The 18,770-nt window shown below is 45.5% G+C and overlaps 1 protein-coding gene across 1 annotated transcript in view; it reads left to right on the forward strand.

Moving 5' to 3' along the window:
- The window catches only part of LOC111154452 (contactin associated protein like 2), a 2,043,877-nt gene that overhangs the window by 1,822,171 nt on the left and 202,936 nt on the right, over positions 1-18,770 (forward strand). The window lies entirely within an intron of this gene.

Consider the following 18,770-nt stretch of genomic DNA (forward strand, 5'->3'; position numbering starts at 1 on the left):
TGTTCCTAAAGCCCTGACCCGATCTGTGATTCTTTAACCCACACACCCTGAAGGAAATCTCCTCTGCGTAAACGTTTGCTCCTCTATATCCAGAATCGGGCTGCATGGTGGCCCCAGAGCAGGAGCAGCAAACAGGGGCTCTGGAATGTTCTCGGTCAGCCAGGAAGCCAGCAAGCGGCCGTGTGAACACATCACACGGGCGTCAGTATCACAGGTGAGACATAGGGCAGAGCTGCCCTAAGAGCTCCTTCTCCGTTCTAGAAAGGAGGGGCTTGGACTCAACCTACAGCTGAAAGGGACAGGAAGTCCTTCTTGGCTTTGCACACGGAGTGGGCTCTGAGGGAAGGCCAGGCTCGTGCCTCCTTTCTCAAAGTAACTGGAGAAACAATGAAAAGAACAGTCCCTCTCGCTCTACATCGAGAATATAATTAAAAGCTGTCATCGAAAGAGGATTAACACACAGGTGTTTCGGCAGTGACTCTCATTACTGTGAGAATAATTATTACAGCTATGATTCTGTTTTAGTGAAAAAGCAACAAACTTCAACATGAAAAAGGACGTGGGAAGAAAGAAGCAGTCGCTGATACTTATCGGCACAGTGCATGAAATCTTCTCGTGTTTTCCATCCAGCGTGAGCCACGAGTATATGATGCGCTTCTGGGTCGGCCCAGCACAGACACTTAAACCACATGGTGATCTGTAGCTTCAACCAGCCCAGGTGCTCAGACCTCCATCCCCCATGGCAGCCAAAGGGCCATATTTTTCTTAGGAGGCGGAGAATAGCAAACGTGCTCAAGGTCATTATCGAGGCATGAGCAATGCCAGGCTGGACTGAGCCAGAGTCCTCTCTGGCACGGGGACGTCCGGGGAGCTGGGAGCCCTGGCAGCTGCAGCAGCCATGTCAGGACTAGGAAGGGGCGGGGTGGCTGCTGGGCCATCAGCCCGCAGCCGGCGGCCAGCCCAGGACATGGTCCAGGAGCTGGCGAGGGTGAGCCACTGCGGAGAGCCAGGCCGGCTATTCAAGGCAGGTGGCTGCTGGAGGAGCGGGTTTGCGGCAAGCCCGGCACCGGCCAGAGCATGACACTCTGCTTGGCAGTTGTTTCAGGAGGAGGTCAGAGTTCGGGAGAGCTGGAAGCTGCTTCGGAAGGTTTGGGAAGATTCAGTCTCCTAAGTGGCACTTTGAGAACCGGCATGACAAATGTCCAGGCTCAACTCACGTGACTCTGACTTCTTCTGAAATCTCTCGGGGGTTAAAGGAGGCCATCCCTTCTGGGCAGGTTGTAGCCCAAAAGGATCTTCTGTGCTTGCGGAGAGCCTGCCTGGCTAGAGACAGGAGAAGCGGGAGCGCTGCCCTCAGGACTCAGCCAGTGGGAGCCCCAGAGCCTGCAGGCTCCCCTTCCTCCAGCGCTTTGTCAGGAAACTCCTCCTGAGCTGCCACTTGAGCTCCTGGACGAGTGGAGGTTTCTTAAATGGATTTAGAAGTGAACGAGGACAGAGCACTATGACCATTGTCTGAGCTAGGCCTTGCTAGCGGCCCCAGAAAACAGCCCAACTTCCCCAAACTCCGTGATAGAGCTTTTTGGGTAAGCTGGTCCCCACCCCCTCCGTATTCCAGAATCGTGAGTGAATCATTCCAGTGCCATCTGAACCGCTGCGTCCTTGGGAGAGCAAGGAGAAAATCAGCATTTGTGGTCTGCGAGGGAAAAATGGAATTCTAGGCAGAAAGCACACCCAAATCTGTGTATGAATAGAATGGTCCTTTTTTTTTTTTTGTATCCAAAAAGTTTAGAGTAAAAAAATGTACAGTCCAAAGAGCAGGAATGAAAACACAGAAAATGTGTTCCTTGTTCCCATTTCCTGCAAGCCTGCCTCAGTAGCAAATGTCCTGGACCAAACTTCAAGGTCAAGTGCGCCACAAGCTTCGTTCACCTCTCGCAAAGTAAATACTATTATTACTAGTTTCTTTTTTTTTTTTTTAAGATTTTATTTATTTATTTGACAGAGAGAGAGAGAGAGAGATATCACAAGTAGGGAGAGAGGCAGGCAGAGAGAGAGGGGGAAGCAGGCTCCCGGCTGAACAGAGAGCCTGATGCGGGGCTCGATCCCAGGACCCTGAGATCATGACCTGAGCTGAAGGCAGATGCTTAACCCACTGAGCCACCCAGGCACCCCTATTTTTACTAGTTTCTGCTTTACTGTCGCAGTGAAAAAGCTAAAGCTAAAGACGAGTTAACAGCCCAGAGTCATGCAGCTGGTAAGAGACAGAGCCGGGTTGGATCCCTCGCAGTCTGATGCCAGAGACGCCGCTCCGAATGGTTCATCTTGTCAAAGCAAATGACACCCGTGTTCAACAGGCAAGGAAGATGTCGCTTGAGGTTACTGCAGAGGGGAGACGGGCCACAGCTCAGTCGGAGCTCAACTCCACTGAGAGCGGAAGGGGGATGTTCTTCATGTGTTGTGTTTTAATTGTGGTAAAATCCACAGGCGCAATTTTCAGAGCTAGGGTGGGAGAGAGCACAGGCCATCGTGCTTGCTAACAGCTTTACCCAGAGGAGAAGTACACTTTCTCCTATCTTCCTGGTAGCAGGTAGTGTTACTGGAGTGGAGTGAGGGGCCCACCTCCCGCTGAAACAGAGATACTGGCAGTGGCTCCCTTGACGTTTACATTTCCTAGAGATGACTTCTGGGTTCCCCCAAAGGTGTTCCTGGTTGTAAAACTGGCAAAGACTCTTGTGAAAACATTTACATCTCAAAGGGGAAGGCAAGAATTTTCAATGACATGTTTTCTTAAGTAAATGTTTTACAAAAAAAGGGAAGTCAGGGGTCCAGGTTCAGGAAGAAATCTGTGGAGTGCTGAGTCAAGCTGAGGGGAACGCAGCGGCCATCTTGGTCAGACTGTGCAGGTGATTCTCACCTGGGGCGACAAGGAGACCCCAGGTATCTGGAAAAACATGGTGGCTTTGGAGTTGCTACCTCCAGTGACAGGCCGCAGGCAGAATTCCCGCATTCCCATGATGCACTGGGGAATCCATCCTGACAGAGACTTGTGGGTGCGCCCTAGACGGCAACAGGGCCCCCATGAGGAAGCACTGCTCTAGGTTATGGAGTCTAGAGTAGGAGACTGGCGGGTCAGGCCTAGCCTCAGTTGGCCTGGCAAGTGTTCTGTGCGCTATAACGTCAAAATGCAAAAGATCAAGGCAGGAGGAGGAAATGGGCAGACACAGACACAAAGGTTTTGGGTTAAGAGGAGAAGCAGAAGCAGTCTTGGTGGGGAATGAGCCGCCTTGCTTGAGAGTTCGTGATACAAAAATAAGCTGTTTTTTTTCTTTTTGACTTCCTTTGGCAAGCCCTTTGTAAGGGTTGTCGAAGTCGTCAACACAGATCTCTCTAGAACCCACGGATGTCTAGAGAGCATCCAGAATTCTGTGTTCTTTCTGTTATTCCCAGTGTAACTGAGCCCAGTCCATCTGCCCGATGCAAAGCAAAGCCAACCACGGAAACATCAAGTTGGCAGCAAGGAAATTTCTTCAAGAGGCCGCCAAGTGAGGAGGCAAGCCTCAAATCCACCTCCCTAAGGGGGGAGGGGACACATGGTTGAGAATCAGAGGGGTTGAGATTACACCCACATCGATGGAAAGAGCAGAGAAATTTAGTACTATTCACGAGGAAAATGGGTCATGAATACTAAGTGACATACATGGAGCCTATATCCGGTGTTCACCATGGAGTGGAGACTTCACATCAGAGTGAGGCACAATTCAACCTCTGGCTGTTGCCTGGTGAACTGGGGAGACTCTGAGCCCTGAGGCTTGCCCCTGCCTGTCCCAAAGATGTCTCCAAAAGTTCTTGGTCTTGTCACAAGAGAGAATTCAAGGACAGACAGCCAACACAGCAGACCAGCAGCAACGCCAAGTACGAACGTTTAATAAAGTGAGAATATACTCCCAAGATGTGAGAGCAGGCAAGCTCCAAGGTGAGAGCTGGGCACCCTGGGTTTCTGTCGTTTATTGACATTTGTTAACTAGAGAGTGGAATATTCATTACTTGAGGCGGGGACTTCTTGGAAGCAGTTTTGTGCCTTTTCTTCCTGATTTGGTCGGGGGTTTCCGGTCAAGGTACCGCCACGCCATCTTTGAGCTGCCTGGTTTGATCTGGCTTCTTGTGGAACTGCTGCCAGGACAGGCCTCTCTGACTTTCCCCGTAGCTGGCCTCTAGGTATCCTATTAGAACCTGACTGTCAACTCTAACAACATCAGGAGGTTATCTCAGGACGAAGAGGAGGAGCTGTGGGCATACTCCAAGGGCCAGTATAAACGGGATGAGGTCTTGGGCTCATTATCTCAGGTAAGGGAAGCAGGGCTTTGCTTGTTCCCAAGATGGAACCATTATTGGCTGACCTTGAGTCCAGAGTTTCTGCAGAGAAAGCTAGTAGGCTTGTTAGTGGGGACTGAAAGACACAGCAGCAATGAGGAGGAGACAGTTCTCTGAGAAACAAACTTGAACTTTCTGCTGCTTTCGACTTCATTAGCCCCACAGGGCACAGTTTCACCAGCAGCACCCCACCCATCACCCTTCATGAGATACTTTCTTCTCTTGGGTTCCATGGCAGTGTACTCATCCGCTTTTCCTCCCACCTTTTGCTTGCCATGACTTAGTCTCTCCTGTGAGTTCTCTTCCTCTCCGTGACCACTAGACGTTGAAGCATCACAGAACCTTCCTCTCTTCTCCATGCATCCATTTCCCCAGGTGATCTTACCCAGTCCAGTGGCAACCAGTACTATCCATGGAACAATGACTCTTAAATCGAAATCTCCAGACTTTACTTCTCTCATGAATTCTGCACCCATTTATCCAACTGTCTACTCAGCATCTCAGCTTGGTTGTCTAATGGGCACCTCAGAGAAAACACAGCAGGCTCTCAATGCCTACCCCAAACCTGTTCTTCCCCCAACCTTCCCATCTCAATAAATGACATCACCACCAACCCATTTTTGTTTGAACCCAAAATTTGAAATTACCCTTGGTTCTCCTCTTTCCCTCATCACCACCCATCAGTAGTAAGTCCTGTGACTCTACTTCCAGACTATGCCTGAGGTGGTCCACTGCTCTCCATTACCATGAGTCCTACCCTAGTCAAAGCCATGGTTGTTTCTTGCTTGGACCATTGCAGCAAGTCTCCTAGCTGGTCTCCACAGTTTGGGTATGTGCTGTGAACACACCAAGCTTATTCCTTCTCTAGAAAATTTGCACTGGCTGTTCCATCTGCCTGAAATACCTCCACAGACACTGAAGAGGCCCTCTCCTTCTTGTCCTACATGCCTCAGCTTCAGCTACCTTCCCAGGGAGGCCTTCTCTGGTCACTCAACCTGACATAACCAGTTACTTCCCATTTTACATTCTCCTTAGAACTTGTGATATTTTCATTTCTTTTTGTGTGTCCTTCCCTAGAAGATAGGCTACATGACAACAAAGACCTAGAATACTGCTACAGTGGATGTCCAATGAGCATTTGCTGAGTACACAGTGAACTGAGTAAGTGAATGGTATAGTGTTTGTTGCTTCTTTGAGTTAATAGTCATATCACTTTCTTTGGAAGTACCTTTCTCACTGGGTACCATGGACCAAAATCAAGCATGACAGAAGCCAAAAAAAAAAAAAAAAAAAAGAAGAAGAAGAGGAGGAGACAGAGTCTGAGAATATTACAAAAGACAGCATCTCAGAGCAGTGCAGGCCCTAAATACAGTTTTCAATCTCCTTCTTTCCAGTTGAGGCCTTACCTGTCTGGCAATAGCTGGGTTGCTAACCAGGACCCTGATACAAAGACCTTCTCCCTCGACTCTTATAACTGGCCCCCTGGTTCTCCCCCAGACAGAGAGAAGGCATGATGCCATGACTGGAAACCACAGTCATTGGTAAGAATAAAAAAATGATTTGCTGGGTAAGATCTAGAATAAGGATCACTAGATGAAATCAGTAAACTATCCACGAGGCACAACAGCAAATAGAACCCAGAAGCTGCTCCACAGGCCCTCTGAGCTTCGCACCACTAGGATCAAGGACACTTAGTCTTATCTTAATAGGACCAGCTTCCGCGGCACTCCGCCTCCAGGCCACGTCTGAGTTTCTGCTCCTCTCAGTACAATTGCCTCTGCCCCACCTTACCACAGGTGAAGTCACCCACTAGTAGCCACCATATGTTTTCCTACCCTGGCCATTTATTTTTTTTTTCCAAAGAGTTTATTTATCTGACAGAGAGAGAGAGAGTGCACAAGTGGGGGCAGAGGCAGAGGGAGAAGCAGACTCCCCGCTGAGCAGGGAGCTCGACGTGGGACTCGATCCCAAGACCCCAGGATTATGACCTGAGCCAAAGGCAGATACTCAACCAACTGAGCCACCCAGCACCCTACCTTGACCCTTTAGTGAGCAAAATTTCTTAGCTTTTACAATCCTGGCTCTCGATTTTACAGTTAGAGTTTTAACATATTAAGTAAGTTGTGAGAGCCACTATTTTTACCTTGTTTTCTTATACTCCGACATAAGCAGATGGACCATATACTCTAACCTCCTGTGGAACCTCACAAGGCAGCTGGTTAACGGCCGGGTTTCTGGGTGCCGAGCCACCTTCTCAGGCAAAGCTCCCATGTGTGGACGTCCTCAGAGAGATTTTGGACCTAAGAAAAGAGCCAACCCCATTGTTCACCTTCTGTGTACAGTAGCTCCTGTGCCTCAAAGACAAATGCTTCAGGGACTCTGTGGTCCTCCTCCCAGTTCTCTAATGACCACTGACACCGTCTGATCAAGAGAAGCTGTTTTAATGTAAAGGCCCCAGTTTTGCCATCGGCATGGAAGTTTTTTTCCCAACAGATTTACAATTTCATATACATTTTTTACTCTTTCGGTAAGGACTGAACTAAAGTTCATGGGAATAAATGGCAACTGTCACACAGAAAAAGACTGTAATAAAAGAAATTAGTATCATGACACAAATATTGGAGAAGGGATGGGCACTCACAGCCCCACCGCTTCCCCCGCCCCCGTGATTCCCTGAGGATGCGAGACAACACCCCAGTTCACTAGCCCAAGCGATCACAGTTGCCCCATAGATGCCTCGTTCTTCCCCTTCCTCCACCGGTCCCGCTGTCCGGGTCCCAATCGGGAGGGGCCCACTCTTCCCCTCCCGGTCCCATTGTCACATCCCTGCGGTGTTCCTCATTCATTTTAATTCCACTTTCTTATGTTTCATCTTTCTTCCCAATTCTCAACTCCATTCTCTCCCCATCACTCCCACTCACCCGAGTGTATTTTATGTATGCCTCCCAGCCTGTTCTCTATATATCTGTACAAAAATATATGTATGTTCTGGAAACTTCATAGCACTGCCTTTCGCATGTCATAATTTATATAAATGGTATTGCACCACAAATCTCGTCTGTTTCTTGCTCTTTCACTCAGCCTTATGCTTTTAAGATGTATTTGTATAGCTCTGTGAATACTGTGTGTGTAGTGGTCCATTCTGCATACACCGACGCTTTATTTATTCCGTCCCCTAAAGATGAATACCTGAATTTCCCCAACTCTGCTACCACACCATTTCGTGAGCGCTTATGCCCGTCGAGGGTTCGAGGGTTCCTCGTGTGTGTGTGTATGTGTGTGCGCGCGCGTACGAGCACACGTGCGCACAGGAGAATTACTGAATCCTAGGGTATATACATACTTAATTTCAGCAAGTACTGCTTACCTGATCAGTTTCTGGGTGTAAACTTCAGGCTTTATTGGTTGAATTCTCTAATTCTGTCAATAATCTAATTCTGTCAATAATCTATCCTCGGTAGCTCTGTATAATTTGAGGCCATTTGGCTGGTTAAATGTGTCCGTGACCTTTCCGGGGTATTGTATCCTTATTCCTCATGATGTTTTCCATCCCACAGCTTTCCCTCTGCTCTTCAAACCACTGCAGTGTCCCTGCTGTAATTAATATTTTCCTGGTGTTTTGTGCAGGTGTTGGTACCCTTTTATTTAAAAGTATCTCAGCTATCCTAATGGTGAATCTCGTAAAAATTTGATTTGAGAATCTCTGCCTTTTTCTTCGTTTATGGTAACGAGGGTTATTTCTTCATTTATGGTAACGAGGGTTATTACCTACGTTTTCAATTTACTGTGTTTTGTCTACTTGTTCACCCGCCCACTCGCCCCCCATCTACTTTACACTGATTGAACTGAACCATCACTCAGTTGATCCCGAGGTCATGCATTTATACTCCCATTCCCCTGGCAGCTGTGCCTAACTTACCAAGACTCATACTTGGGCTTTTTTTCTCTATCATCCACAAAAACAAATCAATACCTCCGTTCTGAATGAGGCAAAAAACCAAGAACACTCTGACCTCCTTCCCCACCTTACTGCCTGCTGTGGTGAAAGCATTTACAGTTTTAATTGCAGAATCTTATCCTCATACTTGTTTTAATTGCATTTACCAAGTTCTTCTCTTCACCGACTCTTATTTCCCATATCTTATTACCTCTTGGATTCATTTCCCCTTTACTCAAGGGCGATTTTGACTAGGAAAGACTGCATAGGTAGGTCCTTCCAAGACTCACATGTTTACAGATCTCTTCACTGGTCACCATATTTAAGTCAGCGCTCTCGAGATACTGTCTTTTATTGGCGACGTTGCTATTGAGAAGTTAGAGACGAGTTACATCCTTATTACTGAACTTCTCTTTCTTCTCCTTTAGTGTTCCTTAACTATAAGGCAGCACTCCTAGCCTTTTGGGGGCTGGTCTGCTGAAAGCCTGTGTCCCTCTTCTCAGAATGATGTTTTATATGAATAACATAAAATATACGAAATTACAAAAGAAACCAAATATATTGAAATAAAGTTATCAAACATTTAAAACAGCAAATTAGTGATACCATAGAAATATAAGTGCTATAAATAACAAGACCTAGCTAGCATCAGGTCTAGTAACTACCTTAAGTTAACTTCATCATGACCATGAATGGTACTTCAAAAACTCTGTAACTACTATGTAATAGGAATAAATCTACAATTTTCTATCAGCAACAGTGACACAGATACTGCTAATCTTGCTGTGATTTTCCCTACAGTCCTAATTGAAGAAAATGCTAAATTTCATTTAGAGGCTAGTGAAAATTTTGACCATGGAAGGTGTTTCCCATCCCATTCTCCAGCCTCCAGACTCCTGTAGATGAACACCTGAGATTTGGGATCTTAGGTTACGAACCACAACTATAGGTATAGGTGTGGGGTTTTCTCTTATCTACTTTGTTTAGTATTTTAGGAGCCTCTTCATTCTGAAGGCCAGTATTTATTCTAGAATATTCTGAGTCATTATTTCTTCATACAGTTCCTTCCCCCGAGTTAATCTCTTCTTATGAAGTTATTAACTTTAGTTCTTAACTTTTCCTTCATACTTTTAACCTCTTTAGCCTTTCCAGTTGCCTTTGGGGAGGGTTTACTGACCCAATATTTCAACCCCGTAAAACGTTCTTCTGCTCTATCTGATCTGTCCTTCAAGCCCTCCTTGGAAATCCTTATTTCAACAATTATAGTTTTTTAATTCTCAGCATCTCCAACCAATTCTTCTTCATCATCGTTTGTCATCACCCCATGTGTCCAGTATCACAGAGGAATCATCAGCTAATCTTGCTGCTATTTCATGTCAGCCCAGTAATGAAGATGTCATTATGCCACGTCCTCTGTGCCTGCTGCCCTCAGTCCCACCCCTCCTGACACAGGAGTCTTTCCTTTGTCGTGTTGGCTTTCCTCAGAGGCCTTGCCACTTTTCCATACAAGCTCGTCCATCCGTTGAGATTACAAAATGCATTCTCCTGTCTTGTCTGCCTGAGGGGAGAAGCTAACACTCAGGGCCTAGGCTGTGCTCCTCAAGGACAGTTAAGGGTGAGGAGGAAACTCTCATCTCAGGATGTAGAAGCTCTAGTTCGTATCTGCCTCAACCCCTTCCTGTCCCCACCAGGTGTCTGTCACGTTCACAGGTACAACTTCACAATGCCCACCTCCCAACCAGACAGGGACACCCAGCTTCTATTGTGATTGATTCTTAAACCAGTGGTGTATCTTTACCCACTAAAGCTACTCTCCCCTTACCTGTTCCCCGGCTGCTACCCCAGAAGGTCCATCTCAAAAGAATCAGATCATATAGCTTTTTGCTGTTTTCCTTGACATCTGGGTAATACTTAACATTCATAACTATGCCCTCCTTGCAGTCCTGACCTCAAGAGGCGCCATATTCTGTTCGCAGCCTCTCTGATACCCCCTTTCCTCCCCTCCCTCTCCATCCCCAAGCTCCTCTTCTTTTCCTCCACCCTCGTGTCTTGGAAAGCCCCTGTAGCCTGCAGGGCTAGTGATCAGAGCCATGATGATCCCTCCCAGATCCATAAATCCAGCCTTGACCTGGGACCAAGATCTGCAAAGACTTGTTTGACTCTGCAGTCTGAGAGGTGGGAGAACGAGGTGACAGGTGGACAGCACAGGGGGATTCTTAACTCTGGATGAAGGAGACTGGATCCACTTATTATGTAGCAAAGACTTGAAGACAGATAGTGAAGACCAAGAGAGAGGTGAATCAGCCTGGGTCAGGTTCCTGGCCTCGTGGTGTGTGGGTGTCTGTGTGTCTGTCTGTATGTGTGTGTGTGTGTCAGAGAGAGAGAGGACATAGGATATGTTAAAATCAACAGAAAGAAGATGCTTATTTTGCTCCAAAGATGAACGGTAGTCACCAGCGGGACACAGAATAAGAACAATAACATACAGATATTTGTGGAAGAAATATCTAGACAGAGTTCCCAGCTGATGGATTTGGAATTTGGGTTTGTGGGGAAATCTGCTAAGGGACTGTTTATACCTCAACATTTGGATCAGACTAGGATGTGGCGGTTTAGCACTGTCTCCTCTCTCTGTCCCCACTTTCGTGAGGGACTTGGAGCTGTGAGACTCACCGCAGAGAGCCACCCTCTTAAGTGGCCCCGTCTCTCCAGGTGGAGGGGGTGACTGGCCACCCAGCATGCAGGGCTACGCCGCATAACTGCTTTGACTGTGGAGTTGCAGTTAAATTGTTGCACAAAGAAATAATATCATTTCAATAATGGCCTTAAAGAAATGTCTCATCTCTGTTGACCTCGAGATCAGGTTGGGCATGTGTATTCCTGCCTCTGAATAGCCATCCCTGGGGCTCCAGGGACAGGATGCTGCCAAGTGGTGCCTGACTTACCTCAGATACCTCAGATATGAATCATTCTGTTGGCGTCTTCCATTTTAAGCACAGCAATGCCTAGAAACATATTATGTGTCGGAGAAGAGTCTCAATGGTGCAAGCCCCAAAAATCAAGATGGCAGCAGTAGCGAGAGTACAGGCTTAATAGCCCGATAGCCTGGGAGGGAATTATAGCCAATGGCCACTTCCTGGCTGGTGGAACACTGGGCACATCCCCTCTCTTGGTCTGTTTTTTCATCTGTAAAGGGAAGATAGTAAAAATAATTATCTCAGAGTTAGAACATACAAAGTTTGGAACAATCCCTGGTGAAGCTAGTATTCAATTAACACTAGCTTCTGAAATAGCTAGAAATTTATTATGCTCACCCTGCCCACATGGCCTCCAGAATGAAGTCAGACCTCCTACCATCATCCCCATCACAGAGCAATTCACGCTGAGAGGCACCAGAGTGTTCTGTGCTCTCGGAAACCCAGTGCTCCCTGCGCCTCTATTTTGACGTCTACTGCGAGTTTCAGTAGTTTGCACTCACAGGTGCTGCATGTCCTTTTGCTCTGAGGACATAAGAAAATCCATGCAGTGATAATGAACTTTGAAAAAAATCTATTCTATTGAGTGAAGTTATGAATGAGCACTCATGAGCATTGTCTGAGAAAGCGATTCTCCAAACCCCAGCTCTCTGCGTATGGAAAAGCTCCGGTACCCGGCTGACATCGGCATCCCCGGTCAGTACTTGTCAGTCAGCTGCACTGAATAATGTGATCCAACATCCTTTAACTCCCCCCACTACCGAAAAATCTTCGCCATTCTGAGGTTCTCATCTTAACCAGATAATGGGGTTTTATTTTACACACCTGTACCGATGCCGCAAGAGCGTTTTTTATGGGTTCAAGTTGACAGCCGAGACCTAAGAGACCACGGTAACATATAGAACGGAAGACAGCGGGTGCAGCATCTACAGCTGGGGAGGCCCAGCCCACCCAAGCACATCGCTGCATTTGCCCGCTCACCCACCCCGGCCAGGAATGGTCTGGGTGGGTCACCTGGACACAGACAAGTCACGGTTCTCTTCCCACCAGTCTTTTATACCATCGAGGTTCAGGGCCTTCAAGGCAACTTATAGTTCCCCAAATCCAGATAGGGTCCCACACGGCAGACGAGAGAGAGAAAACAGGCATCCTAATCCCATACCTTCCAGGAAAATAGTCTCAGGCAGGCCTGGACAAGCCCACCCTCGATGTCAACCCTTCAATCCCTGTATTAGCCTGCTCAGGCTGCCATAACAAAGTACCACCGACAGAAATTGACTTCTCACGGTCCTGGAAGCCAGAAGTCCATGATCAAGATGCTGAGACTGGTGTCTCCTGAGGCTACACCCCTAGCCTTGTAGACCACTGCTTCCCGCTGTGACCTCACACAGCCATTTCCCTGTGCACACATCCCTCGTGTCTCTCCCTCTTCTTATGCAGAACACCGGGCCTGTTACAGTGGAGTCCTGATGACCTCATTTAAGCTCAGTTACCTCTTTAAAGGCCTTATATACAGTCACTCTGGGGATTAGTCTTCAACAGAGGAATTTGGGGGCAATACAATGCCTTCCCTAACATTCAGGATACTCCTGGGACACATAATGACAGCTACCATTAGCTGAGCATTACTGCAAAGGGCTGTATTATCACCTCTTATTAATACGACCCTGCGAGGTGCATATTGTTGTGCTAATTTCACACACAAGGAGACGGAGGCCAGAGAGAGGCTGGGAAGATCACACAGGCAGGGAGCAGCAAAGCCAATATACAAAAGTAGATCTTTGTGACTCACGCGTTCCTCACTCCAGTCCACTGCCTCTCGTGGGTCACACTGTGCCTGGCACCCTAGGTACTGTTAGTAGTAGGTCTCCTCCGTCTTTTTAGCTCCGCCTTTGCCAGCACCTGGCACACGTAAACTGGTCAGTGGCTTTGCGTTTCTGAGCACCCCACAGGAACTCCCCGTCTTGTTCTCCCCCCCTCCCACCTACCTCCCCCACCTGCAGGCAGCTCCCCCTTGCCTTTTTATCCTGAAGCCCTCTTCCCAGGGATATGCTCTTGGATACTCTTTCCATCAGCCTTTCAGTGGGGTTTATCCTATGACCATCCCCACACGGCTCCCACTCCTGACCCCACTTAACCCCACCTGACTTCTTGCTCTCAGAGTGAACTTTACCTTCTAACACAGGAGGGACTTGACCTGCTTATTGAGTCTGTTATTAAATTCTCCCTTCCCCTCTGCAAGAATATAAGCTTGACACGGGTGAGGACTCTCTAAAGACCTTCTGAACATCTAGACAAGGTCTGGCTCGTAGCGGACATGAAATAAACAATCCCTGAATGGATGCATTCGATTTCACCTGTGTGAGCTTTGGTGCGATTCCTTTCCATGGTGAGTGAATGGCCAGTGTCTCTGGGCAAAGGGCTCTGGAATTCCACTTAGCTCCTTCGAAAATGACTAAGCTCTGAGTTTGAGGACACTGTATGTTTTAGGACTCCTCTTGATCATTATTTTCACGCATTTTATTTCATTTAATACCTGATTCTTTTGCCCCAATCTTGTGTGCATTTGGTGATTGTATTACTCATTATGGGTAGATACAGTCTTTTGATAATTAATCTTTAATTGCAATACTTGAAGAGCATTTTCCATGAAAAATGATTTATGAATGAAACCCACATCTCACCTTGGATAATTATCACAGGTCTGACTAATGTGTGTGGAGCCCTGCATGGCAGGGGCTCTCTCCAATGACAGTGTGTTGATTTTTTAATTAACAGAGGTGAAGTAGCATTTTTGCTTGCAGACCTACAATTTAAACTTGTGACATTTGTCACCAAGAAAGATTTCTATAGAGCACATAAGTTGAACTCAAGTAATTATTGCCAGTTCTAGTGCATTAACACCTTTTGCATAACATATAATGACCACTTTCAGGACAAAAGATTTTTCTTCATATCGACTAAATCAGTAAAAGTACTTTCAGTTCACTGACCCATTTAATAAATCAGGGGCCATCTAAGGAAGAAAAGAGCATAATTTATTTAGTTTTCTTTTATAGAGAAAGCAATGAAATGCCATTTACCTGCTTTACAAATTAAGAAAAGCGAGTACAAAACTTTATTTAATGAATGCAACAACTAAAAATTAGACCAGTCATATTTTATGGTCAATTAACAGAGGTGGGGGGAAGGTCAGGCAACAGTGCAGAGAAGCAGATTTAGGAGAAATTGAGAGTAATTTACTGAAATATAGAGACAGAGACACGTAAGCACAGAGGGGGACATTGTACATCTTGAACCAGACTCATTTAGAGCTGGAAGGAACCAGAGACAAAATCTATTTCAGACCCCCTTTATATGGTAGGAAAACCTGATGCTGAGGGATGTGAGGGTCCTTGAGGAAAGACACACACCCAACCCAACCCCAAACAGCCAACGGAGCTGACAGGGAGAGATATACAGACCCAGAGGCAGGAAGGAAGACCAAGACCAGAAAGAATCAAAGACAGGCAGAAAAATCTACCCCCTCTAACTCCTCATGGAATGAGGCCTATATACGTAAATAATGAAGTGCACAATGTATCTGCTTGGCTTAATGATATGATAAAAATATCAACTAACCTCGATTGATTTGCTCTGCCACTTGGACCTTTTAAAATGTTCAGGTTTTTTTTGTCTTATTAATGTTTGCTCAGTCTTTTAAAAATCTCTACTTCAAACTCTCAACTGTTAGTGAGACCCATTAAGTTTTTTTTTTTTAATTTTTTATTTTTTATAAACATATAATATATTTTTATCCCCAGGGGTACAGGTCTGTGAATTGCCAGGTTTACACACTTCACAGCACTCACCATAGCACATACCCTCCCCAATGTCCATAACCCCACATATAAGTTATTTTTAAATTAAAATACGTTCCAGGAAGGCCTGGTTCAGTCGGTTAGCCGGCTGCATTCAGCTCAGGTCATGGTCTCTAGGATCCAGCCTTGCCTCTCTCCCTGCTCAGTGGGAAGCCTGAGGGGTGTTTTTTAATGGGTTCAGGTTGATAACCCTCTCCCTCTGCCCCTCCCACTGCTAGTACACAGAAACACTCTCTCTCGTAAGGAAATACAATCCTTAAAAAAAATAAGATAAAATATATTCCAGATAGATTAACGGTGACAGTGTTAAGAGAAGTGAAATCATCAAAGTGCTAGAAGAAAATACAGTTGAATAATGATATTATTTTGGATTAGGTTTATTATATTATTTTTAGATTGGGCTTTATAAGCTTAATGCCAAAGACACAAATCATACAAATAAGAAAGAGGGATGTGACTGCCTAAACATTCATAGAGAAAAAGAAACACCATGTGTAAGTTACAGACACAGGCTGGAAGGATATGGCTACCAACTGTGTAACAAAGAGGGAAAGCCCAAAAATACTGTTATCAATCAATAAGAAATATATCTTCTTTTATTCTCCCAAAAAAAAGCAAAGCATATGAAGAAAGAGAAACTAAGAATGGGGAAAACACAAAAATTATTCAACTCACAGTGCTTGAAGCCATGCAAATTAAAACAATAAACTCTCTTTTTCTCTCTAGCCTATAAATTCAAAGGCCTTCTCCCTGGTATCGAATCGCGTGAAGGTGGGAATCCATATCCTGCCTGCGAAATACAAACGGACAAACTCTTAGAGGAAAATGTGTTTCAAATGCTTTTAAAATGTATGTGCCTTTGTATCCAGCAATTGCACTTCTAAGAATTAATTCTAAGGAAATACTGAACAGGTGGCAAAGGTTTTCTACAAGGATATTTATTAGAGTGTCACATAAAATGAAAATCAGACTAAGCTTAAAAGCCCAATGGTAATGGGATGGCAAAGAAGTCACAGAGCATTCACGGAACGGGATGCTTTGCAGATATTAACCAAGATGTTCTAGTTGTACATTTATTGCTTGGAAAGCGTTTTATGATATATTGAATGCAAAAAGCAAATTTCAAAACAACATGTATATCGTCATCCCATTTCCTCCTTTTTTTTTTTCCCCTACACGAATGCAGTACATAAACATAGAAAAAGCAGGGAACCTGGGTGGCTCAGTTGGTTAAGCATCTGCCTTTGGCTCAGGTCATGATCCTGGGGTCCTGGGGTGGGCCCCATGTGGTCGGGCTTCCTGCTCAGCGGGGAGTCTGCTTCTCCCTCTCCCTCGGCCTACACGCCCCCTGCTTCTACTCTCCCTCTCTATCAAATAAGTAAATACAATCTTTTTTTTTTTTAAAGATTTTATTTATTTATTTGACAGAGAGAGAGAGAGAGATCACAAGTAGGCAGAGAGGCAGGCAGAGAGATGGGGAAGCAGGCTCACTGCTGAGCAGAGAGCCTGATGTGGGGCTCGATCCCAGGACCCTGAGATCATGACCTGAGCTGAAAGCAGAGGCTTAACCCACTGAGCCACCCAGGCGCCCCACAATATTTTTTTAAAAAGTAGAAAAAGCTGGGGTGCCTGGGTGGCTCAGTGGGTTAAAACCTCTGCCTTCGGCTCAGGTCATGATCCCAGGGTCCTGGGATTGAGCCCTGCATCGGGCTCTCTGCTCCTCAGAGAGCCTGATTCCTCCTCTCTCTCTGCCTGCTTCTCTGTGATCTCTGTCTGTCAAATAAATAAATAAAATCTCAAAAAAAAAAAAAAAGAAAAAGGTAGAAAAAGCTGTTTGCCGAAAGTAAAAGTAGTTATATCTGTGCAGCCTTAGTGATCTCTTTTTCATTTTGCTTATCAGTGTGTTTATGGTTTTCCCAGTGAAAAATGGTTACATTTGCAATAGGGAAAAGGAGTGAGCAGGAGATATCTAAAAACAACGACTTAAAAACTTCAGCGTATTTTCATAGGCTGTAATTGTCTTAATGGACTAGTAACAAAAATGTAAAGGCCTGGGGGTTTATTGAATGAGAGGTCCTTCAGAGACCCTTTATTCCAAGAGCAAAAGCCGTCCTCGCTAAAATGATGGACGCCAAATTGAAATTTTAACACACAAGGAGTGACTAATGGATTGAAATTCTTCCAAATCGTAGCAAAGGCCCGGATTCTCCTCAGCACAGAGGTGTATGAAGCAGAGCTGACGAGCAGATGTCAGAATGGGAAGTCCTTCCAATGGTTGCTTTTAACAGCTTCTTCTGCTAGCTGCTATCCCGTAGCTTTGATCAAAAAGGGCACTGGACTCCCTTCAATTAATCCTCTGTCCAGTTATTTTATTTGATAATAAATAATCATCCCTGGAGAAGCCTCATTCAAACCTATGTACTCCTCCACTACAGAACACAAGGCTTGGGTCTATAAAGGTAACGGAGCGAGTCATTGGCCATTTCACGGCCAAGGACTTACACACATAAGCAAATCGGTCTATCTCTGCGACGAAAGCCTTGGATCCAGCAGCCCTGTCCCATGAGTCTGCTCGATTGTGTGCTTTTTCTCAGTGGTCCCGAATAAGTGATCAGAATCCATCCCCAGCTACTGGTCGCACCCAAACACTGACAATCCTATTCACCACTCCAGCTGGAAAGACATCCAGACCTCTGTCTCGGAAACGTGTACATCAACAGGGGCCCTGACCCTGAAGTCCTTCGGTATTAAATGGTCAACACAGGACGGAGTTTAACACCATACACTTGAACATAAGAACTCTCACAACTTTGCCATTTTGGAGCTACAACTCCTTGAGTAAACCTCAGAGCTTCCCTAAGCCTCAGCCTCCTCATTGGAACAATGGGGGTGATCATGGTAATGCCCGCCCTGCCAGGCTGTTGAGAGAATCGGGTGAATAGCATTTAAGGAAGCGCTTAGGGGAGTACCTACCACATAGCCCTCAGTAAAAAATAACTTTCATTAACAGTATTTTTTTTTTTTTGCTAAATCCCCAGCAGATATTTCTTTTAATAATTTTAATGACTATACGTTTTGTTTACTTTCTGGAAAAGTTTGTTACCCTGACAGGCAGACGTGTATATAAACTTGAGTTCCTCCTTCTGTACCAGCTGCTGAAAAAAAAATTGTAGCCAAGGTTATTACAGACATAATTAAATTCACTCGTGATATAATGCTCCAGTGAATCTTTCTGTGAAATTTGTTAGGAATATTTTAATATTTTCATGCTCATGAACCTGTGTCTAACTCTGTAACTTAGAAAATCAAAGAGAATTTGCTCTTTGTGCTGTATGTCTTGCAATGGCATTGCAATGGCATTTAGACGAAAAGCAGTAAAATCTATTCTGAGCGGGCTGACTTCTGGGTAAAATTTATCAATTCCAACTTCTGACCACCCCGGACAAGATGCCCGGGAACCTTTCATGGGAACTTGAAAGTGACGTATTTCCTAAGACAAGACCCATGGGTACAGTCAATTTCAAATGGATTTGTGCCTTCCAACTAATTGACTTGTTAATTATGCTAATATATTCATGTTTCTCTGCCTTTTTATATTTCTTTCAATAGATAATGCTATAGAAGTGA

The sequence above is a fragment of the Enhydra lutris genome, unplaced genomic scaffold, assembly GCF_002288905.1.
Source record: "Enhydra lutris kenyoni isolate GAN:26980312 unplaced genomic scaffold, ASM228890v2 scaffoldscaffold37, whole genome shotgun sequence".
NCBI lineage: Eukaryota > Metazoa > Chordata > Mammalia > Carnivora > Mustelidae > Enhydra > Enhydra lutris.